General features: G+C 41.1%; 1 protein-coding gene across 7 annotated transcripts in view; it reads right to left on the bottom strand.

Moving 5' to 3' along the window:
- Nucleotides 1–25,569, bottom strand: part of FAT1 (FAT atypical cadherin 1) — a 221,028-nt gene that overhangs the window by 182,660 nt on the left and 12,799 nt on the right. The gene's annotated exons all lie outside the window — the stretch shown is intronic.

Below are 25,569 nucleotides of genomic sequence, written 5' to 3'. Positions count from 1 at the left end.
GTTCTATGCTGGAACCGCTGCTACAGTAACACGTGTAGATAGTAACATGGGAACCAGTTTGCAGATAGCTGGGAAAAGTCATCAAATAAATGCAATATTAGATCAATCCGTTACATTCATTTGTAACAATACGCGTTTGTACGTTTTCTGAATAGAATGCAGAATATGGATTTTTGCTACAATCCCATTGTTTAGAATTTTATAATAAATAGTGACAGGTCTAGACTGTCTTTTAAGTAAAAACATTTTGGAGTTATTGCCATTTTGTAATAACAAAATAGAAGTAAAAGCTTAATTTCCAACAGATGTTCCAAAAAGTAGTGACATATAATAATAATAATAATAATAATAATAATAATAATAAACCTTTATTTATATAGTGCCAACATATTCCGCAGCACTTTACAATTCAGGGAGTACATTGTACAGACAATAATCAGACATTACATAGTGACAAAACTAATTTACAATTCAAACAAGAGAAGTGAGGACCCTGCTCGCAAGAGCTTACAATCTATGAGGAAATAAGGGAGACACAAAATGTAAAAAGTGCTTGTTAAAGAGGCTCTGTCACCACATTATAAGTGCCCTATCTCCTACACAATGTGATCGGCGCTGTAATGTAGATTACAGCAGTATTTTTTACTTAGAAAAAACATTTTTGACGGAGTTATGACCTATTTTAGATTTATGTTAATGACTTTCTTAATGAACAACTGGGCGTGTTTTTACTTTTTGACCAAGTGGGCGTTGTGGAGAGAAGTGTATGATGCTGACCAATCAGCGTCATACACTTCTCTCCATTCATTTACACAGCACGTAGTGATCTAGCTAGATCACTATGTGCAGTCACTTACTCACATATTAACGTTACTGAAGTGTCCTGACAGTGAATAGACATCACTACCAGCCAGGACGTGATGTCTATTCATAATCCTGACACTTCGGTAACGTTGGTGTGAGATTTACAGCAAGGCAAGCGTAATCTCATTTTATATGACAGTTTACAGAGTAATCTCGCGAGATTACGCTTGCCTTGCTGTAAATCTCACACAAACGTTACCGAAGTGTCAGGATTCTGAATAGACATCACGTCCTGGCTGGTAGTGATGTCTATTCACTGTCAGGACACTTGAGTAACGTTAATGTGTGTGTATGTGGCTGCACATAGTGATCTAGCTAGATCACTATATGCTGTGTAAATGAAAGGAGAGAAGTGTATGACGCTGATTGGTGACAGAGCCTCTTTAAGTACAATTGTCCAGCCATCTTTTATACACATGGGGTAGTACACATAAAGCTGCATGAGCCTGTCACCATCCAGTATATGTGTATGACAGACATAAAGTGCATTAGACTGCAAAGAGTGTGGGGGGATACTGCTGAATGAAGGGGTCAAGTTCTCATGACTAATGTAAAGGGGTGGCCAGGCAAAGTAGTCAGATTAGGGAATGTTATAGGCCTGTCTGAAAAGATTTGTTTTCAGGGCACGTTTAAAACGGTGGATATTGGGAATTAATTTGATTGTCTGGGGTAGCGCGTTCCAGAGGACTGGTGAAGCATGAGAAAAATCTTGTACGGGAGTAGGAGGTTCGGATTATGGAGGATGTTTATCTACGGTCATTGGTAGAACGTAGATCATGGGTAGCGTGATAGACAGAGATGAGGGAGGAGATCTAAGATGGTGCAGCACTGTGGAGAGCTTTGTGGGTGAGGGTAATAAGTTTGGATTTAATTCTGAAGGGAATGAGCAACCAGTGCAGTGACTGGCTCAGGGTAGAGGCTTTGATATAGCGGTTGGTCAAATAGATTAGGCTGGCTGCTGAATTAAGGATAGATCGGAGAATGGAGAGTTTAGTGAGTGTAAGATCGCTTAGTAATGAGTTACAGTAATCAACGATCATTTGGGTTAATTAAAAGGGGTTGTATAGTCCCTAAAAATTGATGGTCTATCCTCAGGATAGGCCATCAATAGCTAATAGGTCAGGGTCTGTCTCCCAGGACCCCCGCCGATCTGCTGTTTTGAAGGAGGTGCACCGCATTGATTTCAATGGTGACGGATCCAGTGCTAATGGTTTCTGTTTGTCTCAGTTGTCGACTATGCTATTGATTCCGTCCAAACGACGGAACCCTTGCACAACTGAGGCAAACGGAAACCATTAGCACCGTATCCGTCACCAATGAAAGGTGATGGAAACGGAAACCTATGGTTTCCGTTTGTGTCAGTCAGGGCTCCATTCCGACGGAAAACTCTGACGTTCCGTCGGAACTGAGCCCTGGTGCAGATGTGAACGAAGCCTTATTCTAACAAACCCTGAAGTTAATCCTACATCTATCTCCACATTGCCATGATAGAGGTTAGATAACGGATATCCACCTACTAAAAATGACACAAACACTCACACGTACATATATATATATATATATATATATATATATATATATATATATATATATATATATATATATATATATATATATATATTATACAGGATTTGATGTAAAGGTTGATTCATGATGACAGCAGCACTCTGAATGCACTGACCTATTAACTGTGTCAGCGGCATCACATAACAACAAAGATCCACACATATTTAAGTTCTAAGGGAGATGTTAATGCAGGTTCAAAGGGCAAATGCAAAGACCATGTGGAGATTTTTTTAAGGAGTTACAACTATATAAGTCCTAGTACATTTCATCAGACTGTAAATTAAAGGGGTTGTATACTTTAACAACCCAATCTCATATTACTGGTCTTCTTCCTAAAAGCTTAGATCCCCTTGCAAAGTTATTTTCAGCAAGGGACTCAAAATATCTATGACTATGTATACAGTGCTGATGACAAAACAAAAGATAAAATATACAATAAAATGTATAGACATGCTCTCCAAGCAGTAGACAAAGAAGTGGCCCTCCAGTGCCGAACGCTACACGGAATAGCTATGACTTTGCGGTGTCTCCCCTAATTTTGATTTCTCATTTTGAAACAGGCACTGAGGGGCTGGGTGTTTCTTCAGTGGGTCCCTTGCTTCTGGGGAAAGGGTAGTATTTAGTGTATGTGTGGTTATAGCATGGTATGTATGGCTGAGGACGCAAAAGTAGAATGCTGGGGGAGGACAAGTTTGGGCTTGTGGATACTGAACGTGTACATGAACTGCTTGCCAGTGGTAGACATTATTGGTGGGGCTAGTGTTGAGCTGCGGGGAAGAGGGCTGATTTTTTTTTATTTTTAGCATCTGTATTATTTGAGCAACAATGCTATGTGTTCTAAAAGTGTCTTATAGTGATCGAGGTTATTTTTCTTTTATATCATGTAACTTTTATTGTCAATTTTTCAGTACAAGTAATAAGGTACATGAAGCAAAACAAAAACATATCCCACCTGAATTCCCAAACCCTTTGTAGCTTCCGAACTGGTGAGTTTGAGCACAATATACCCCCATCAAGGAACAACAGATGCCTATCTCAGACTGAAATAAGCATATATGAAGACACAATTGTATTATAACCTTATGTTTCCTGTGAACAAGTTGGCATCTTTTTCCTGCGAAAGAATCAAATTGTCCATACTCGTGTATGTATGTATGTTGGGCTATGTATAAAAATCCAAATTCCAAATATACCGTCATATTCTGTTATACAATCCCATCCCATGTAGCAGTAGTCCATATTACCCACTAATACCCCAAATATCCAATCTCTATTCAATGACAGAGGAGCAAAACCAGAACAGTCCAGCCAAGCAGCCAACATATTTTAAAATTTACCAAGAGTACCCTGTTGCAAATATACCCCTTTCTCGAAGGTTATTAGCCAGTTAATTTTCCCCATGAATTCCTGCAAGGAGGGAGGTTTTCTTTTCAGTCAATGCTTTTGCAATAAGATTACGTGCCATATACAACATGCGAGTTATAGCCAGCATAGTGTGTTTAGTTAAAGGGGTTGTCCAGGCATGGAACGTTTTTTCATACTAATGACCTATCCACAGGTGGTGGTCCAACAACCGCACCCCGCACCAATTAGCTGTTCCGGTACTCAGAGGCAGCTAGAAGTTATGCAGTTGTTGGTGCCAGAAGCAGACAGCTCCGGTTGCAGTATAGCGGCTATGCTGCAGTACTGCAGCTCTGTTCCTAATCAAGTGAATAAGAACAGAGCTGCAGTAACCCAGCACGGCCGCTATACAGTGTATACATTGGCTTACTGCACCAACCACTGCTTAACATCCGGTGCCAGCCGGAACAGCTGATCGGTGCAAGGTCCGGGTGTCGGACCCCTATGAATCATATACAGATGACTTATCTTGTGGATATCAGTATAAAAAAATAAATATATAATACCCTGCCTGGACAACCCCTTTAAAAAGGTATTTCTAAGTACTAAGTTCATTTTGGTAGAAGTGCTAAGGTATGGTAGGAGAAGTGGTTGTTGTAGCCTTTATACGGATACTGTTACCAACCAATAATGCAGACAAGTCCTATACACAGAAGCGTAACTTGATAGTCCTGTGCCCCAATGCAAAATCTTTAACATGGTATCCCAAATATCACGTGTGATTTATAGTACTGGTCTCCTCATATGAGGTAGAACTACCTCTTGGGCCTCCTCTTTTTGAAGCACCCGAATAAGACTACAACCTCTAACCCCCTCTTGTTATACCTCTGCCTGTATTTTAACTAAACGAAAAATATAATGTGACAATGTCTTTCAAATAAGACACAGTGTAGTACTGTATATTCTCTATGTATGTTACCTTATAACAAAGTATTATGTAAACGTATGTATATCTCCCATTTGTCGAGAGAGAGAGGAAATATTTACAGGCACAGTCACTTTGCACTTAGCAGGCTTCGCTCCCAGTGCTGACAGATGTATCATGTCCTCTATATCCCAGATAAACTGTAGAATTTTTTGCAAACGACTTCACCAAAAATGTAGATAATCCTACTCTACAAAGCCCAGATATAAATAACATTCATCAAGGGTCTGAGAAAACACCAACATCTTTTAAGAACTTGCAGCCATTTCCATAAATAGTCATTTACTAGAACAGAGGGAGATTATAGAAGTCTGTGATTTAAAGAGTCATGGTCCTGCAGACAGAGACGTCTTCCTTTAAGTTGAAATTAACAGCACAGGGTAACACAGGACTTGGTCACAGATATTTTGTAAATAGCTTCCATGTGCCGTGATAGCAGTTCTGTCATGGAGGTTAGATGGCAAATCATCAGAAAATATATCAAACACTTGTGAAGTTCTGTGTTCTGACTCTTTTACTGAAGACATTCATAAATCTGACTGCGACTACAAAAAGCTGGTCTTTGAGGCATCTACGGACCAGGATTACAACAAGTGACTTCAAACAGAACTGCCATTAGAAATATCTGGGCCTCTCACAGACAAAAGATCAGTGTCTTTTGGCTCACTTCTCCCATCCTCCATCTTGGACCCCATTGCATACTTTGGTGGACACCATTCTTTTCCAGCATAAAGATTGTGTTATTCTCCTTACCACATAGCAGCCCTGAGTCCCATACCACTTATTATGGTGGATCCCTGGGGAGGGGGGAAACAGAAACGAATTGAGACCTGTGCAGTTTTTACTTAAATTAAGTAAATGTGTTCAATACTGCCCTGTACCGCAACCCCACCTGTACTGTCCAAGTGTAATTATACAATCATATGAGACTGGCATACTGGATATTGCACATTAAAATGTGTAAGGAAATTGTATAGCATAACAACAGTTCCCTAATATACATGTATGATCGGAATAGCACATCATCAATCCAGCAATACAAGTGCAGGGAGGAATTGTCCTGTTACCCTGCCGGTAAAATGTAGTCAGCCATTTACAGCCTGTGTTCTGCATACCAAGGCAAGCTTCTATGCGTAGACTGAAATGATAGTTGCAGGGAAATATTAAACCCATGGCCCCATTCATTCATTATCGAAATGCTCCAGGTAGTAGAGGGAGTAGTAACAATAATAACTGTAAGGTCAGGATTTGAACCAAGGGACTCCTGTGTCCCAGGCAATAGCGCTTCACATTGAGCTATTGATGGATATCTCCAATGCTAAATCTAATGTCTAGCATCTCTTGATTTCTAGCTCTGAATACCTTGCCCTGATTTTCTTGATTGCTTAATTAGTCTCGCCCTTTTGGGTTCCTATATAAGTCTGGACCTTGCAATTCCGCCTTGCCAGATTATCGAGCGTCCTGCCTCTAGTCTAGTTCATTGCTGCCTTTTTACAAACTGTTGATAATTGTTTGTGTACTGAACTAGGACTGTTTCCTGACCACGTCTCTGCCTTAGGCCTTATTCAAATGAACGTGTGCGTTTTGCGTGCGCAAAAAAAGGTGCGTTTTGCGTGCGCAAAAAACGCTGCGTTTTTTACACATTGCAGTTGCGTGTGTTATCAGTATGTGCTGCGTGGCTGCGTGATTTTCACGCATATGCCATGCTTATGAAACGCGGTTTTGAAGTTTAGAAAAAGAAATGGAGGAAGTGCTTTTATTTTTTCCTTCATTTCTTTAACTACTGTTGCGCGAATCACTCGCGTCACACGAAAGTGCTTCCATGGGCCGTGCGCGATTTTCACGTACCCATTGACTTCAATGGATGCGTGATGCGCGAAAAACAGCCAAGTATAGGACATGTCGTGAGTGGACATACGCTGAGTGAAAATCACGGACTGTCTGAACGGCCCCATTCACTAACATAGGTTCGTGCGAATACACGTGCGAATACACGTTCGTGTGAATAAGGCCTTATGGTACAACCTGTTGCTTCTTATCTGTGTATCGAAGATGGACTGTTAGCTGACCACGTCTCTGCCTCACGCTACAGCCTACTGACGCTTATCCGTGTACTTAATCTAGACTGTTACTTGACTAAGCTTGCTAGTAGCACCCCCCTGCCTGATCGTTTCAGCTACTAGATTCTGAATCTGCTACATACCTTTATATGTATATTCAGAAATTGCTGGTTATACAATGTCTTAATATTTTAGTACTGCTGACTCTACTCTTTAAATCTGACTTTAAATTCTTCAATTACTTGTTTTTTATTGTTTTGAAAAATGTTAAGTAGTTACTCCCACATTTACCCCCTCTTACTTATCCTATGATGTTCACCAATATGCACAAGGTCCCCATACACTTCTGCTTGTTACCCAAGTTGAAATCAAAACTGCCTATGCACATTAGTAGAGCGCTATTGTAGGTTGTATACACAAATTAATACCAGGGTATATTAAAGCATGTAAATTAATATGTGGGGTAAAATATAAAAGACATTTCTATTGTGGGTGATAAACGCCAACTCCTGCAATTTGGTTGCCCATAGAGATTGTGACATATCTCCCCCGACCATGCATAGTTATATATGATTGTCTCCCTCTCCCCTCTGTATATCAGTCTTAACTAAAGTTCTGACATTTTATTCCTGAACCTGGAAGATCAGGATAAAAAGCGACATAGGTCCCATCCAGATAGAGTATTTGAAATGGTTTATCAGTGCAAACAATCTGGGGTGGACAAATACATTTTTGCCTTCTATTCAAAAAGCATTTCTTGTAAACTTATACTCTCTTGCAACAATAAGATGACAAAGTTACAATGTTCTTTTTCATAGACCGTTCCTAAAGTCGAATGACAGAATATTTGGAGACTGTACAGTGGATGAGGATCGCACAATATTTCCATAGTAACAGAAATTGAGTTTACAAAACAGAACATCCCGCGTTTAGTATAGACATTCCTACATGTCTTCTACAGCAGAACTATATTTAATGTAATAGGGAGGCTGCATCAGCTTTTTGTTAAAACGCCAATGATGGAAAACTGGCCAACTGTGGAAACGGTACCAAATATATTAATATTTTCATACAAATACATAAATAATTGTGCTATCCCTACTATATGTTGTTACTTAGGTTATATACGTGATGACATTGGCAAAGAATGTCCATCACAAGTAGCATAATCCAACAAAACAACTCACAGCAACTAACAAAGTTGTGAATTAAAATGCAGTTGGAAGGAATTTCCCTCGGTACTAAGGCAATGAACTATAGTGAATGAAAGAGTTTCTGAACAAAAGCACTGTCAACTGTGGCACGGCACATTCTCTTTATGTACATACTCCCACTCCATTGTAGCTACTAGACAGTGAGCCTGCAATTTTGTCTATTACATCAAGACCAAAAAGGCCATAAGCTTTCATATGCTATTTCATATAATACTCAATACAGCAGTGTTGAATAAAAAAAATAAAAAAAATAATAAAATATATATATATTGCAAGAAACATTTTGGGGCCACTATAAAAACCTGCCACACAGTGGCCTACTAATCCTACCACTCATTGGCAGCATCATGTAGCAAAATTTTTATTCAAGCGATAGGCAGGTTAGGCGATTGCTAGCTGCCTCCCTTGACTAAAAGTAGGGGGGCGTCCTATTCCTATGGAGCTTTTGGGAGGGAAGGGGGATTGACTTGAGCTCTATAAAAGCGGGTCTGTTTCTAATCTATGCAAGTGGACCTTGGTTATGCGATGGAAATATGTTCCTTTTCATACTTTCCTCAGATGAGGACTCCCCGGACACCCCAATAATGGTTGCTGGTGGTCATTCACAACTCATTTGATGAGCCTCTCAATTTACAGAGTTTTTTTTTTAGAGACCTGCTGCAATATCCAGGAAAAGAAGTGGGAGAGGGTAGATGGGTGCTGACCGTGGCTGAATTCTCTGTACAGCAGTGCTGAATGTGTCAGTACTAATGTCTAATAAATAAATATCCTTTTCGTCCGAATTTCTTTGAAACATATTCGCTAGATATTTCGAAAGATGCAAAATAATAAAATGAAGTCACATTAGCTATCATGTTCTGATGACGTCCCGCCAGCTGATCTTTAGATTCTCAGTTGGATATAGCGAAAAATAAATTACAACATTGTATCTCTTATTCTAGCAGTACTAAGGTGTCATTCTCCCATAGAGAGAGGAGCTGTTACTAGTCACCCCTTGATGAGATCTCAAACTGACTGCAGTCTATAACAGCCGGGAAGACACCAATGCTGTCTAAAATAAATCAATCAAATGTTCTGAAAATAAAGGGAGGCACACATATACCACTTCTACACAGCATGGGTATTAATCCAAGCATATGGTTTGCAGAGGTGTGAGTGTCTCTTTAATACCCATATAATTGTTTTTCAGATTTATTTCCAGCCTAGGCAGCAGCGGTGAGCATCATGGCTACCAACACATCATATCGTCCTTTTTTAGATAGACCAATAAATAAAAATTTAAAGCGAGGGTTAATCAGAGCGCCTTTCAGGATGAGCTGCCCTTTCATGCATTCGAGTACTAGACATATTGTACATACTTATATGAACAAAGGATCTTTGGTGTTGTAACTGGTTCTTACTGAAGCAACACTGTACTTCTTTGATGCCAGTAAATGTTTCCTTATGCGCTGTGCTTTCATACGTCAATGTTCCAACAAGGGCTTCATGAAAAATGCATTTACTAATATACTATAGAATGTATTTCTCATAAGCATCAAGGAGGTATCAAGGAAACAAGAAAGAATCCCATTAATTTGAATATCGTCTTCAATTATATTGGATGGCAATCTCAATTTAGAATGCCATGTTATGTGAAGGGGTTATTAATGTTCTCTGACAAAGGAACCAGTGGTGAATTCTTGCTCTCTGCAAGTCATGAAGCAGGAATAGAAAGCGAATGAATAATTAGATTAGAGAAGCAGATGGATTTGGATTATTTATTAATTTATTTATTATTTAAAATTAAAAATCTGATCAGCTGCATTTTTCCTATAAAAAGATTTAACAGACAGGCACAGATCTGTGTAAACTCTACAAAGCCCTGAGACTCAAGGTGGTGATTGGCATCAAGAGGTCGGAAACATTGGAATACCAGTTGGTTTTTTAAATGAAATAAAACGGTGTATAAGGGTATGTTCACACGGCTTATTTTCTGCCGTTTTTCATACCGTAAACGCTCGAAAAATCAGAAGCAGAACGCCTCCAAACATCTGCCCATTTATTTCAGTGGGAAAAATGGCGTTCTGTTCCGACAGGCCGTTTTTTTACATGGCCGTTTTGAAAAACGGTTGTGTAAAAAAATGGCCGTGAAAAATAAGTGCATGTAACTTCTTGAGCCGTTTTTGGAGCTGTTTTTCATTGACTCCATAGAAAAACAGCTCCAAAAACGGCTGTAAAAAACGTGAGTTGCTCAAAAAACGCCTGAAAATCGGGAGCTGTTTTCCCTTCAAAACAGCTCTGTATTTTCAGAAGTTTTTGAGTTTGTGTGTGCAAATACCCTAAGGGTCAGTTTACAAGGAGTCTTTTGACACGTTTTTTGACATGGAAACCGCGTCGGAAAATGCGCCAAAAAACGTCCGAACATGCCTCCCATTGATTTCAATGGGAGGCAGAGGAGTTTTGTTCCCGCGAGCGGAAAAAATGGCTCACGGGAAAAAGAAGTGACATGCCCTATCTTTGGGCGTTTACGTCTCTGACCTCTCATTGATATCAATGAGAAAGCGTATTTCGCGGTGTTTTTTGGCCGCAGGCAAAAACACCGCAAAAATCGGCGTGCAGGCAGAGCAATATCTGCCCCAAAATTCCAAAGTTCCGTGTGAACCCAGCCTTAAGCTACTCGCGTTTTTCGCTACATTTGTTACGGACATTTTTGGAGCTGTTTTGCAATGGCGTCAATGAAAAATGTCTCCAAAAACGTCCCAAGAAGTGACATGCACTTCTTTTTGGCGGCCGTTTTATTAAGCAGCTGTTTTTCAAAACACCCGGGTAAAAATACGGCCCATCGGAACAGAATCATCATTGCAATTGGTTTCCGCTTGTTTGCGTTCCGTAAGGTTTCCGTGTTTTTTAGCGGGAACAATAGCATAGTCGACTATAGATTCTGCCCAAAAAAAATTGAATCTTTACGGAACGGAGGAAACAAATGGAAACCATTTGCAAGTGAAGCTCATAAAGATAAGTGAGATAGCCTTTAACTGATTTTGCCAAACGCCACTTTACAATTATTTCAAGAATACACCATAAAAAACAGGGAGGAAATGTAGTCAGCGTCTTCGGATATGTCTCCTTCACACTTCCATTTTTTTCGTTCCACCAAAGCTGTTTTATATGCTGTGATAAAAACCTGTGTGCAGTTGTAAATTCCTTCTCTAAAAAACTTGAATACAGAGTTTACTTTCTGAAAAAGGCCAGACAAAGAAAAGTTCAGGTTTCTGTAAATGGCAATATATAATTTTCTGTACCTTACTGTTCATGACATTTAGCAGACGGGATACAAATCATATACATAAGCCCAGAAACAATTTGCACTAATCCTCATAAGAAAGACAGGGAAGCTAGAACAATTACAATCTTCTTAAACAAATGGTTCCTTGTAATTAGCCAACGTAACTCCCATCTATGTTTCCATGATGCGCAAAAATAACAGATGACTTAATACTTTAAACATAGTCTGCATATTTGACAATATTGGATTCTTTCATTCTGTGCCATGATTTCAGGGAGATTTTTTAAATTTGTAATGTTGAAACCATTACCGAACTCCACCCTGGAAATAACGTATGCCAAGCTTTGTATATACGTTGTTGTAACATATTACACTGGCACACTGCCTACACAGAATATGTCTTACCCTAAAATACAGACTTGCTTTGTATGAACAACTACTTACTGTATACATTATACAGCTTGTTTATTTAAATATCTCTTTAACCATACAGTACTTTATCTACGGCTATAGAAGCAGCACCAATGGCTGATATAGGGCCAATGAAGAGGGGGCCCCAGCTTAGTTTTGCCCCATTTACCTTCCTCATTGAAAATGTGAACCACCACATAGCTTGATCTTCATAGCACCCCAACTCTATCAGAGGAAGGTGGAACAATAGGATGGAACACCTTCTATTCCAAGGTGGGGGGGGGGGGTATTTTTGGAGCCATCACTGGTAGCTGGTCCTAGTTCTGATTCCTACTATACAGAACAGATTTGTGTTGTACGTACTGGCAGCAAATACCATGTATTTCGAGATATTTGCATTTAACATCGAGATAATACTGCAGCACGAGGCACATCTAAGTACTATTACTAATATTACTATATTTCTATATGGTCATGCCCAAGCTGCACTCCTTTCAAAAACCCTCAAAGGAGTTTGCATTGCTAACTAAGATGGTGAATGTGGGTTGTCCTATGGGCCTTTTTACCTCAGTGCCTTCCTTTTAGGTATTCATCCAAGTGGGCACAGGGTTGGGATTTCAGGAAAAACCTTCACAATACTGATATGTACTGTATAGAGAATTCAAAGGAGGAATGGGGAGCAGGGAAAAGTTTGTGTATACTTGTTTACAAATTGGATGACCAAAGACAATTTTCTATATTCTCCAAAAAATGGTTTTGAGATCTTGTCCCAGCAGACAGCACTAAATGCTGCTCTAACAAGTAATACACTGTCCAAACTAAGAAAACAAAAACAATTAAGGGCACATGTACTATAAGTTTAATTATTTGTGAAGAAATGCACTGCAAATACCCAAAATAAAAATTATAAAACAATATCTTTAGCGTAAAATACCCTTAAAATAACTTTTTAAATGAATACCTTCAAACAGCTAGAATTCCCTTTTGTGGCAGGATCTCATAACTTTGTAAAAGTCACAAGTTTTTTTTTTTCATCAATAAGAATTTTCTGTTTAGTGCAGCTAAAAAAAAAAAAAAAAAAAGAAGACCAAAAACCTAAAATGCAAAACATCAAATTCTTAACATAATTTTGTTTTTTCACTAATAACTTAGAAATATTACTGCTTCTGTATAATTCTTCTCTACAGTCCTGGCCAAAAGTTTTGAGACTGACACAAATTTTGGTTTTCCCAAAGTTTGCTGCTTCAGTTTTTATAGTGGCAATTTGCATTAACTCTAGATTGTTATGAAGAGTGATCAGATGAATTGCAATTGATTACAAAGTCATTCCTTGCCATGGAAATTAAAGGGTTTTCCAGCCAATAAAAATTGATGGCCTATCCTTTGAATAGGCCATCAATAGCTGATGGGTCGGGGTCCGACTCCCGGGACCCCCGCCGATCAGTTGTTTTTAAGTGGGTAGGAGCGCTGCTTCCCCTTCATTTCTTCATGCTCACTGTGAATGTTCGACACACATTTAGTGGTGATTCACAGATATTGCAGCCTTTTCTCTCATTGAAGTGAATGGGAGAAAAGGCTGCAATACCTGTGAAATGCCACTAAATGTGTATCGAGCATTCACAGTGACCAAGAAGAAATGAAGGGGAAGCAGCATCATACAAGCGCTGTGGCCCCTTCAAAACAGCTGATCGTCAGGGGTCCCGGGATTCAGACCCCGACCCATCAGCTATTGATGACCGATACTGAAGATATGCCATCAATTTTTATTGGATAGAAAACCCCTTTAACTTAATCACAAAACCCCCATTTCCGCTGCATTTCAGCCCTGCCACAAAATGCTAACATTATTTCAGTGATCTTCTCTTTAGCTCAGGAGAAAGTGTTAATGAGGACAAGGCAGCTGATATCACTCTGTCATGCTGATTGAATTATAATAGCAGACTGGTTGCTTGGATGGTATTTGACTGGTATTTGAAATCATTGTCTTCTTCTGTTAACCATGGTTACCTACAAGATAACACGTGCAGTCATCATTGCTTTGCATCAAAAGGGCTTCACAGGCAATGACATTGCTGCTTCATTGCTGCTTGTAAGATTGCCGCTAAATCAGCCATTTATCGGATAAAGAACTTCAAGGAGAGAGGTTTAATTGCTGTGATGAAGGCTTCAGGGTGCCCAAGAAAGTCCAACAAGTGCCGGGAATGTCTCCTAAAGAGGATTCAGCTACACGATCGGTTCAACACCAGTGCAGAGCTTGCTCAGGAATGGCAGCAGGCAGGTGTCAGTGCATCTGCATGCAGAGTGAAGCGAAGGCTTTTTGAGGAACGTATTGTGTCAAGAGGGGCAGCAAAGAAGCCACTTCTCTCTAAAAAAACACATCAAAGGACAGACTAACATTATGCAGTAAGGACAGGGATTGGACTGCAGAGGACTGAGGAGTAAAGGTATTGTCTCTGCTGAAGCCCCCTTCAGACTGTTTGGGACATATGGAAAAAGGATTAGAAAAAAGAAAAAAAAAGTGCAGAAACACGGACGTGAAAAACTGATGCCACACAGAAAGTAAACGGATGCTACATGGAACTGAAATGCATGAAATACGGTCCATTTTTTTGCGTCTGCAAAACAGACATGCTTGTCTGAATAAGGACTAAAAGATATAAAAAAACACTGAGGTAGCAAACTTTGTGAAAACCACAGTTTGTGTTAGTCTGAAAACTTTTGGCCAGGACTGTACACAGCAGTTTGAACCAGAATTTGCAAAAGTGGATCTGGCACACCTGTCGCATTCTTGCATTACATGGATGGCCATTTATTAAAATGGCTGTCATGTAACGCTTCATTTCTCCTTCAGCAACCTCAGGGGAAATGTGTGGCTGGCCGCAGCTTCCCCTGGCGATAACAGCCGAAGGCCATTGGTGAGAGAAGCCGGACCTACAGCGATCATCTGATCACCGCATCAGCTTAGTTTTAAAAGAGGTGATCTTCATAAGAAAACTCCTTTAATGCTTTTACTGAAGTCCTTAAATAAAACACATTCGCTTCTCTGTCCATTCAACCACCAAGTAGACCTCTGTGGATTCTCAGTAGACCTGCTGCTTGTATTTCCCTCGTGTTCAAGTGCACAGATATTTGCAGAACAAGGTACACTTTGATCCAGAGTGCTGTTCCACCTCTGTACATTGCTTGGACAAGAGTGCTGAATAATATCATAAACCATTTATATAGAGAAAGAAAGAGTCTGCACCTTTCTTATACACAATAAGAAAACATCTCCTATTCTAAGAAGCGCCATTTCAGAGCTGGAGAGGCTGAGCACAGTTATATTGTTTTACAATGCAATGCCCACATTTAATAAGCAGTCATATTTAACTGTTTGATGTCATCTTAGTCATCTCTGCTCTGTTCAAGGAAGCTACTGCAGACCAAAGTTCACATGTACAGTATTATTAACCGTAAGCCCTTATTCACACGACAGGGTTTCCCGGCCGGGTGACGGCCGTTCATAAATCGTCCGTCACCCGGCTGCAGTAGGAACAATAGACCCCTAACGGGGCTATTCACACGACCGATTTTTTGACGGCCCGGGAAACCTGGCCGTAAAAAAAAAAAATCGGACATGCCCTATTTTCGGCCATTTACCCGGCCCCCATAGAAGTCTATGGGGCTGGGTAATACATGGCCATCACCGGAATGTGTCCCGAGTGATGGCCATGTATTACGTCGCTCGCGCTCTCTCTCCTCCTCCTCCTCACAGTGCAGAGTGCATGTGAGGAGGAGGAGGAGGGTCTTTTTTTGCTGCCTGTAGGAGTCGGAATCCCCAATCCCCGGCCGGGGATTCCGCTACAGGAGAAGTGAGTGACTACACTGTCCATATATGGACAGAGCGACGTCACTCACTTCTGAAGCGGAATCCCCGACTCTATGGCCGGGGATTCCGCGACAGGAGAAGTGAGTGACTAAACTGTCCATATATGGACACAGCGACGTCACTCACTTCTGAAGCGGAATCCCCGACTCTATGGCCGGGGATTCCGCTACAGGAGAAGTGAGTGACTACACTGTCCATATATGGACACAGCGACGTCACTCCCTTCTGAAGCGGAATCCCCGACTCTATGGCCGGGGATTCCGCGACAGGAGAAGTGAGCGACTACACAGTCCATATATGGACATTGAAGTCAGTGACTTCTCCTGGAAGGCGGGGGGATGGGTGCAACCTACAGGGGACTGTGTGGCATTACCTACAGGGGACTTGGTGGCATAACCTACAGGGGGCAGGGTGGCATTACCTACAGGGGGCTGGGTGGCATTACCTACAGGGGGCTGGGTGGCATTACCTACAGGGGGCTGGGTGGCATTACCTACAGGGGGCTGGGTGGCATTACCTACAGGGGGCTGGGTGGCATTACCTACAGGGGGCTGGGTGGCATTACCTACAGGGGGCTGGGTGGCATTACCTACAGGGGACTTGGTGGCATTACCTACAGGGGACTTGGTGGCATTACCTTCAGGGGGCTGTGTGGCATTACCTACAGGGGGCAGGGTGGCATTACCTACAGGGGGCTGGGTGGCATTACCTACAGGGGGCTGGGTGGCATTACCTACAGGGGGCTGGGTGGCATTACCTACAGGGGGCTGGGTGGCATTACCTACAGGGGACTTGGTGGCATTACCTACAGGGGACTTGGTAGCATTACCTTCAGGGGGCTGTGTGGCATTACCTACAGGGGGCTGGGTGGCATTACCTACAGGGGGCTGGGTGGCATTACCTACAGGGGGCTGGGTGGCATTACCTACAGGGGGCTGGGTGGCATTACCTACAGGGGACTTGGTGGCATTACCTACAGGGGACTTGGTGGCATTACCTACAGGGGGCTGGGTGGCATTACCTACAGGGGGCTGGGTGGCATTACCTACAGGGGGTAGGGTGGCATTACCTGCATGGGGCTGGGTGGCATTACCTACAGGGGGCTGTGTGGCATTATCTACAGAGAGCTGTGTGTGGCAACAAATTTAAATGAAATTCATCAGATTTTAAAACGGACAGGGAAAAAAACGGATGCAAAACGGGTCAAAATCGACCGTTGAAAACGGCAACACGGCCCGGAACGGAATCGGAACGAATGCAAAACGGATGCAAACTGGCCGGGAAAAACGGCCCAAAATGGCCGATATTATCGGCCAACACTCGGACCCTGTCGTGTGAATAAGGCCTAACACTACAGAGAGATTGCTACTTTTGCCGTGCAATGCCTGGATCATGGTAACACAAGAGCCACCCAACCTTCCAAACACACATACTAAAAATGTAATTAATAAATAAAGACCAAGAGACAATGCAGATGGAATAAAATGGCTGCGGTATTTATAAAGGGGTTACATAATAAATAAATATTAAACTTGTAATAAATACCAAATATTTTAATAATTAAAAAACAATAAATATTATACCAATAATTCATGACCTTGTCCACCCATAAACTGGGCGACTAACCCCCCACTAACAAGATACCGCGACAATAAAAGGGAGGGGGGGTGGGGCGATGATGTTCCTCTTTTTCATCCAACTCGGACGGGCAGCAGACCACTCCAAAACCTGGGAATATATATTTAAAATTCCTGCCTTTTTACCAAAGGGAACCAGATTTTCCCGCCACATAGGAATTTTCCAGATCCTGTGCGTGCCAAGACCAAGTGGGTGGGGCACCACTGACCTGAACCTTCCCTCATACAGGTAAGTACCAAATAAAAATAGGGGAAAAAGAGGGTTAAACCAAATGACCTTTAATTAATGACCATAAAAGGAACTGAAGGAAAACAGGAGGAAAAAAGGGGGGGGGGTGCCATGTTACCATGAGGGGCCACGCTGTAAACAGGCTAATAGCCCCTATTCAAGAACGTCAAATGGCTCAGGTTGCACCTTCATACAATGTGTCATGAGATCTTGGTTCATTTTCCTCTTCTATTTAAATTTCCACGGACTTCAATAGGGTTCAACCGATGCAAACCTCCATGGCTGCTTGGAAGCACTGAATCACGCTCATTGAGCTACTCCGAGCAATCCTGAAGGATGTGGTTATGTGCAACCCATTGGAAGGGATAGATTTCTGTTTATAAGAAATGTTCTATTAAAGATGAAGTTCAGGTTTACTTGGCAAGTCGTTTATGGTACGAGGTATGGAAAGAGATATGGCTGTAATGCGATTGAAAACTAGTGTTACAGCCCATCACGACTCTATCAGCACCCAATTCTCAGCCCCCGGCCACTATATTCTAAAAAAGCTTCTTCTTTGGCAGCCTGAAAGGGCTTGATCCCCCCTTTTTGGATTCCATACAATAAAAAGGATGCTGCCTCTCTTTTTATAGAGACCAGAAATTTCCTCACCTTGCCAATAAACCCTGACAATAAACTCAAGCGCTGACTCAATGCAGCATGTAGAGCGAATACAGACGAGACAGTGTTTACTGGAAACCCACAAAAGGCACATTAATAAAAAGTGATCGATCCATCCCTATAATCAGTTCAATAGCAGCACCACGCCAGGTCAATGCACGGACCTAAACATGGCAAAATATACATTTATGGAGCTGGATGTTTCGAATATCAGCCTTGTGTCGTAAGAATTAAAAGGGATCACCTGCTTGGATTAGCTTTATTTCTATTTCTATGAGGGCATATGAACATCATAGAACTATATGCAGGCTTGGACCCCCTTCAGAATGAAGAGCTGCTACAGAGAGCAGCTACCACTATGGCAGATATTAGTATCTATCCATTCACTTGAATGCAGGGACCAGCAGCTTCCTCCCTGGCAACGACAGCAGGGGTTTCAGTAGTAATCATTTGATCACTGGGGGGCTACGTTTAAAATTGGGACTGTCCTTGCAGGACAGTCTTTAAAGAAGGAGAAAAAAAAGATACCTTTGTTCTGTAAATACAGTATATTTGTGGTTTATAGTAGCGAGTAAACCACAAATAACTACATATCTTCATTTAAATATGGCACATCATGATCTAAAACCTCAAGTTGACCCTAGGTAGACACTGCTCATCCGGTAGAACAGCAATGAACAGAGTGCCCTCACATCAGTCCCTGTCCCAAATGGGGAACCAAACTATTTACTAAAGAAGCTAAGGAGCGTAAGCAATGAAGAAGCTAAGGAGCGTAAGCAATGAAGAGGGGGATATTTAGGACTAATGTGAACAAGCAGAGTACAGTTCAATTCCATGCAGATGTTACCTGGTTGGAATTGAACATATAGCCATTGTATTCCAAGGCAGCAATGTCAACTTCTAATCTCATATACTAGTAGAGCTGTACTACTATATATCACGATAGTGACCTTGACAACCAATGATAAAATTCACATATATTTTATTATCCACAATACATATTTTATTATTGTTTTCTTTGTAAAACAATACCTTTACCCATTGTGCGTAATGGTAAAATATAATTCATTCATTTCTATGACCGACTTTGATCTATTTTAGTATTAACAAGACAGGAACTTTAATATTGTTAGACAATCAGCAACTGGTGGGAAATGTGTTCTAAACAAACAATTGCCTAAGAAAACAATGGCGCGTTGTGGCTTCCTGGACAGACTTTAATAACTTCCTATTGCATTTGAAACAGGATACTTGATGCTTCTTTACTTTGAAACAAGGTGAATTGTTTCAGTGTATTTGATATGAGCGTCTACACACAGCAAACTCTTATCATATTCTCAACCTCAGGTAATGGTACAGCACAATGTTTTATGAAATGGTCACAGCAGAAACAGAAATCTCTTCCGGAGGTAGATATTCTTTTACTTCACTGGACAAATGTAGAACAGTCATTGTTAGGATGGGTGGTGCAGATGAAAAATCGTACTGAATGTAAACGGAGACTTAACCCCTTCCCGCCGCAGCCCTTTTTCAGATTTTAATTTTAGTTTTTTCCTACCCACTTTCCAAAAGCCATAACTTCTTTATTTTTCCGTAGATATAGTCCTATGATAGATTGATTTTTGCGGGACGAGTTGTAGTTTTTCGTAACACCATTTATTGTGCCATATAATGTACTAGGAAACGGGAAAAAAATATTTGTGGGGTAGAAAATGAAAAAAAAACAGCGATTCCTCCATTGTTTTTAGAACGTTGTTTTTACGGAATTCACTGTGCAATTAAAACAGCATGTTAACTTTATTCTGTGGGTCAATACCATTACAGCGAGTGTAAAAAATAAAATATATTTTGTGTCGCCAAATTCCGAGAGCGATAACTTTTTTATTTTTCTGTCGATTAAGTGGTATGAGGGCTTATTTTTTGCGGGATAAGCTGTCGTTTTTAATAATACCATTTTGGGGTACATGCGACGTTTTGATCACTTTTTATTTCATTTTTTGTAGGAGATGAGGTGACCAAAAAATAGAGATTTTGGCGTTTACATTTTTTTTTTACAGCGTTCACCATGCGGGTTAAATAATGATATATTGTAATAGTTCAGACTTTTATGGACGCAGCAATACCAATTATGTTTATTTTTTTTTTTACTATGCTCTAGGGGGAGAATGGGAAAAGGGGGGTTTTGTGAACTTTTAATTAATTAATTTTATTTAACAAATTTTTACTTTTTTTATTAGTCCCCCTAGGGGACTTCAACCAGCGATCGTTAGATCGCTTGTACGATATACTGCAATACTAATGTATTGCAGTATATCGTGATTCTGACAGGCATTTATTAAGCCCTGCCGGAGGCACAAGGATGGCGGACCTGGGGGCATTGTGGGGGGCGCGATGAGCTGTTAGAGGGGGTCACCCCCTCTTTCTAATGATTTAAATGCTGCGGTAGCTATTGAACGCGGCATTTAACGAGTTAAACGAGCGGGATCATGCTCGAGCGCATTGCCCCTCGAAGTGTCGGCTGAAACAAACAGCTGGCATCGTATGGTGCGGGTTCACTCCGTGAGCCCGTTTGATACTTCCCCTACCCGACTTTGATGTATGGATGCGTCAAATGTCGGGAAGGGGTTAATAATATTACAATACAGTAATAGTATAGTAAGCAGATGTGACCAGCTAAAAGAGCCTTACACTTATCCATTTATCTCACATCTATAATCTATCTATCTTTCGGTCTCATTTCTATCTATCTACTTGAAATGCATAGTTTCTGTGGTGGGAAACATAGGTGAAATAGATAAAAATCTAAACTACAATGGTCCAACAAACCGTTTTATCTACCTATTGAGAGAGAGAGAGAGAGAGAGAGAGACAGAGAGAGAGAGAGAGTTCTGCTAGTAGTCGATATAACAGATTCTGTCAAATTCGCTAAAAAATAAATAAAAAAATAGCGCATCATGAGGTTATAAAACGACAACACCATGATGTAACCCGATCAGGGGCGTAACTAGGAAACACTGGTCCCCATAGCAAACTTTTGACTGGGCCCCACTTTTGTGGGTCCCACACACAGCCCCCCTTGTAGATAGTGCCCCTGTGTAGTTTGTGCCATACAGCACCCTGTAGATTCTGCCTACAGCCTCCCTGTAGATCCTTCCATACAGCCCCCCCACTTTCCCCATTGTTATACAGCCCCCCACCTCCTCCTTGTAGACAGCGCCATACAGCACTGCACCCCCCCCTTGTAGACCATGCCCTGAGAAAAATAAAACAAAAAAAATTATACTCAACTAGGCCCTGTTCCCACGACGAACCGAGATGCTCCACAAAGCCGATAGGATCCTTGCGTAGGCTGGCGTGATCCAGTAACGTCATCATGCTGGCCTGCGCAGGGATCCTGTCCCTTAGCCTCATAGGCTGCAGGCCTGCAGCTTAGTAAACAGCAGAGCAAGGAGATACCTCCCTGATCGGCCATAGGACTCAATGGTAGCTGCGTCCTAAGGACACAGATACTATTGTCTATCGCATCGCTACCGCTGTAGCAGCTATAGCGATGCCACCGGGCATGGGTGGGCCGTGCCAGCCACCGGCATGCGCTCAGTCATGCCGCGGGCCCCGCTATGGCTGCTATAACAGTAGTTACGCCACTGAACCTGATGGAACCCATTGTAAGTCAATAGGATCCATTGGGCACCGCTGTTTTCTGTCATCTAACGGATCCGTTACAGCATTGAATTATGTTTTTTCTGCTTTCATGATGCAGCAGGGAAACTGAGTTATTGGCGTGAAAGGGAATCTTGCCTTACAGAGGAATTTCAGCTACAGACAGTACATTAGTAAGTGACTAATCTTACTGCATGTAAACCATTTGCACATAAATTTTCAAACCTCAGAAAATCCCTTAAATATTTATTGAAAGTGTAGCTCCAAAACAAAACTACACTTAAAGCTGTCACCGTATTCTGGAAAGGTTTAGGCTTCATATATTTTGTAACCTATATACGGGAAGCCAATTATATTCAGATGTATCACTTTACATGACTGCTGTCCACCTACTATATACATGGGACAATAAAGGCTCTAATTTGGCCATCACTATTGATCAAAATCTTCAGGGACTAATGTCATACACCAACTGGAAAAATAAGTCATATCCTGATCTTTACATGTGGCCAAATTTACAGAAATCTCCCTAGCAATGGTGACCTAATGTAACACAACATAAAAATGTGTGCCTACCAGTAACTCTTAAGTTAGGTTTTGGCATGCTTAGAGAATAAAGTTGACAGGTCTTGTATAAGTTCATGGACTCTGAACCCTGACCTTCTCTACTTACAGAAAATAACAGTCACACCCAATTTATACACAGTTCATGCTTATATCTAAGAGAATATTATCTGTTTTTGTAAAAAAACAAAAGAACATATTGGAACAAAGTGCAATGTTAATCATACTTTATCGTCCAGGCCGACAGTGCTCAGAAGTTTTATTGCAATGGCCATGTGTACAGTCACATTCAGTTCATTGTCATAACAACATCTGATAAGTATGTTTGTGTGAAGGTGTGGCACAGTCATATTGTTGATTAGATAAGAAAAATGTACTGTAGTTAAGTCATTATGCAGACGCTGTAATAATTCTCTTGAATATGTTGCAACCTGTCTTGTCAAGGGTCATATGACAACATCCGTCACCAGTCCCATAAGAGCAACTTGTGCAATTCCAACTTGTCTTTTGGTTTTGGTCATCCTTGCCATGGTATTATTATGTCTAGTCATCCATTTAAAAAGTGATTTGGTGATGTTGAAGATGCATCACGTCATGTGCCACCTCTCACATGCGACATTCTGACGCTAATCCAAATGGTATCTCCATTAATTGTAAGTGGAAGATGGACATAAGGAAATAGGAAGTAGACGGGAGACAGAGACACAGAGACAGAGACACAGAGACACAGAGAGAATATAGGAAATATAAAGAAAATAACGGGAGAAGGTGCTCCTCCGAGACCTGTGTCGTTCTATGTCAAAGCCGGCTGCCATCCACTGCATTCCCTGGGAGGAATGATCCTCCTTGCAGGAATCAAATTAGTACGAAGTACAGAGAGAGAGAGAGAGAGAGAGAGAGAGAGAGAGAGAGAGAGAGAGAGAGAGAGAGACACACACACACACACAGACAGACTCATAAACCCCAATAGGGACTACATGACAACATGATGGTTAATCCATGGTGAGCCCATAAAAGACCAGCTCACTGCAAATGTCCAACACAATATGGAAACATTACTTAATATAGAGCATGGTTCTCTCTTTATATGGCACTTTGATACTGTATATGTGGAAATCTCCAGGGAGGTTGCTTTACATTACGTTTAAAGTGTACCTCCGGTGAAAAATAAAAACGACACAGTGCTCTTAGATCCTCATGTACAGTACCTTTGTAAAGCCTTTTCCTTCCTTCCCTTCCAAGCTCATTTAGTTCTGCTGCAGACATTTATATTCTTTGTAGTTCACTAACAAAAAGTCGCTATCATTGTATGCCATGTCAGAGATACAGTGGAGCTGCAGCTCGGTCATGGTCACTGTTTATGCTAGCCCACTAGCTCATACTACACTTCTACTCCAAATAAGTATTTGTTAAAAGAAAGGTAAATAATGGTCATTATGAAAGACCTGGGAATAAATACTTACAATAACTTTTTATTTTCCAAGCATTCTAAGATTTGCAAGTCTATTGCTTAGCTGCAGGATGTAATAAAATTATTAATGATATGGATTTCATGTAAAGCACTGACAAGGCTAAAAACACAAAAAATATTTAAATAACAAACATAAAACAACATTAGACTTGACACCTATGGTAGGAACTTCTCACGTGGTTACCACTTACATAGCTCACCATTTTCCTGGAAAACAATGATATCACTAGTTACTTGTAAAATGTCTTAGTTCTAATGAATTCTTCAGCCCCTAAGGAGGCTCCATCCATAGCGTGCAGATGAAAGGCTTGACTTAACAAGATCATATTTACCATTCATTTGGCATACTTTGACAGACCAATTCCGACAAATCACCCATGGGTGTTTCTTCTAACAGATTCTAGAAGAGCACAAGTTTAGCCATGGAAAACACCTAATGTCCATAATAAAGGCAGTCCTAAAGCGGAGGTGACCCAAATAAATCCTTGCTTCTGAAAATAGTAAATTTTTTGACTAACGCTACATTATTATTTTATTATATTAGAATATATATATTTATATTATATTATTGATTTATTTTCCCAAAGCCATTAGGTGTCAGTGACAAATAATGTGGTTAAAGCTGGCTATAAGCAGACGCTTGTCGAATGAAAGCCATCTTCTATTACTGCCTAATAAATATGCCTGATAGACTAAGCTAGTCCATGGAGAGATGGAGATAAGCATTTGCCAGACATATCCAGTCATAGAAAAAAGCAAAAAGCGAGTGTGACCGGTCGCTGCTGGTGGTGCCACTTGTAGGCATAGTGGGAGATTTAGAAATAGGTATAAAAGAATGTGTCTATTGATATACAGCTACGCGTTTCAGCACTGGACTAGTGCCTTCATATGGCTAGTTAAGGAGGAGCAGCAGCCAGTAAATATTGTTATTTGCTTCTCACAGTGTTGGGCCTGGCATTAGCACAACACTACCAGGTGGGCAAGGTTCTGCCGTCTATACTTTCCCTCTATTATTTCTCAGGATGGTTATGAAGCACTTGGGTGTTTTTTTCTTCTATCCGACATATCTATTATCAAATAATAGGCAGGACCTATTTTCAAATGGAGATCGGGACCCCAGTAGCAACCAGGGGGTCCTGCACTTTAGGGAATGCAAAATTAACAATTTCACTCCTTCATTGCTTTAGACCACCACAAAATGTAAAATAAAACTATCAATACCCTAGAAAAGTTCTTTTCAAAATGTGAGGCACTCCCAGTTGTTGGTAAGGCTCAGCTGGGTAGTCAGGTTGACAGAAGAGATGATATGCTTCACAGGCTTTTCTATGGTTTCACCAATCTCTAGTTTAGCAACACAATAGAACTAACTAGCATTAGCTGACACCAGCGGTGAGGCTCAGGTATGCCCATGTTCTGACTAATCAAGCCCCAGCAAATAAATATTAAGAAGCCCTGCTCGAAACCACCAGCTGTAAAGGATCTGCCAGGCACAGCTTCGGGGTTAACTCCCATAGGTAATCAGTCTGCACCTGAATCGACGTCTCTGAGACTGACTCCATCTTCCACCACTCAGGATGGCAGGCTTAGGAGTGGGAGAGCCTATCGCAGCCTGGCCAGACGGAGCTAGCTCCCGCCCTCTGTCTATTTATACCTGCCTTTCCTGTTCCTCCTTTGCTTGTGATTCTTCTCGTGTGGTTTCCTGGCCCAGCTACAGCTCCTTACTATTTGATCCTGCTCCATACTGACCCTGGCTTACTGACTACTCTCCTGCTCT

This window comes from Rhinoderma darwinii, chromosome 1 (genome assembly GCF_050947455.1).
Source record: "Rhinoderma darwinii isolate aRhiDar2 chromosome 1, aRhiDar2.hap1, whole genome shotgun sequence".
Lineage (NCBI taxonomy): Eukaryota > Metazoa > Chordata > Amphibia > Anura > Rhinodermatidae > Rhinoderma > Rhinoderma darwinii.
This window is presented reverse-complemented; position numbering and strand designations above follow the sequence as displayed.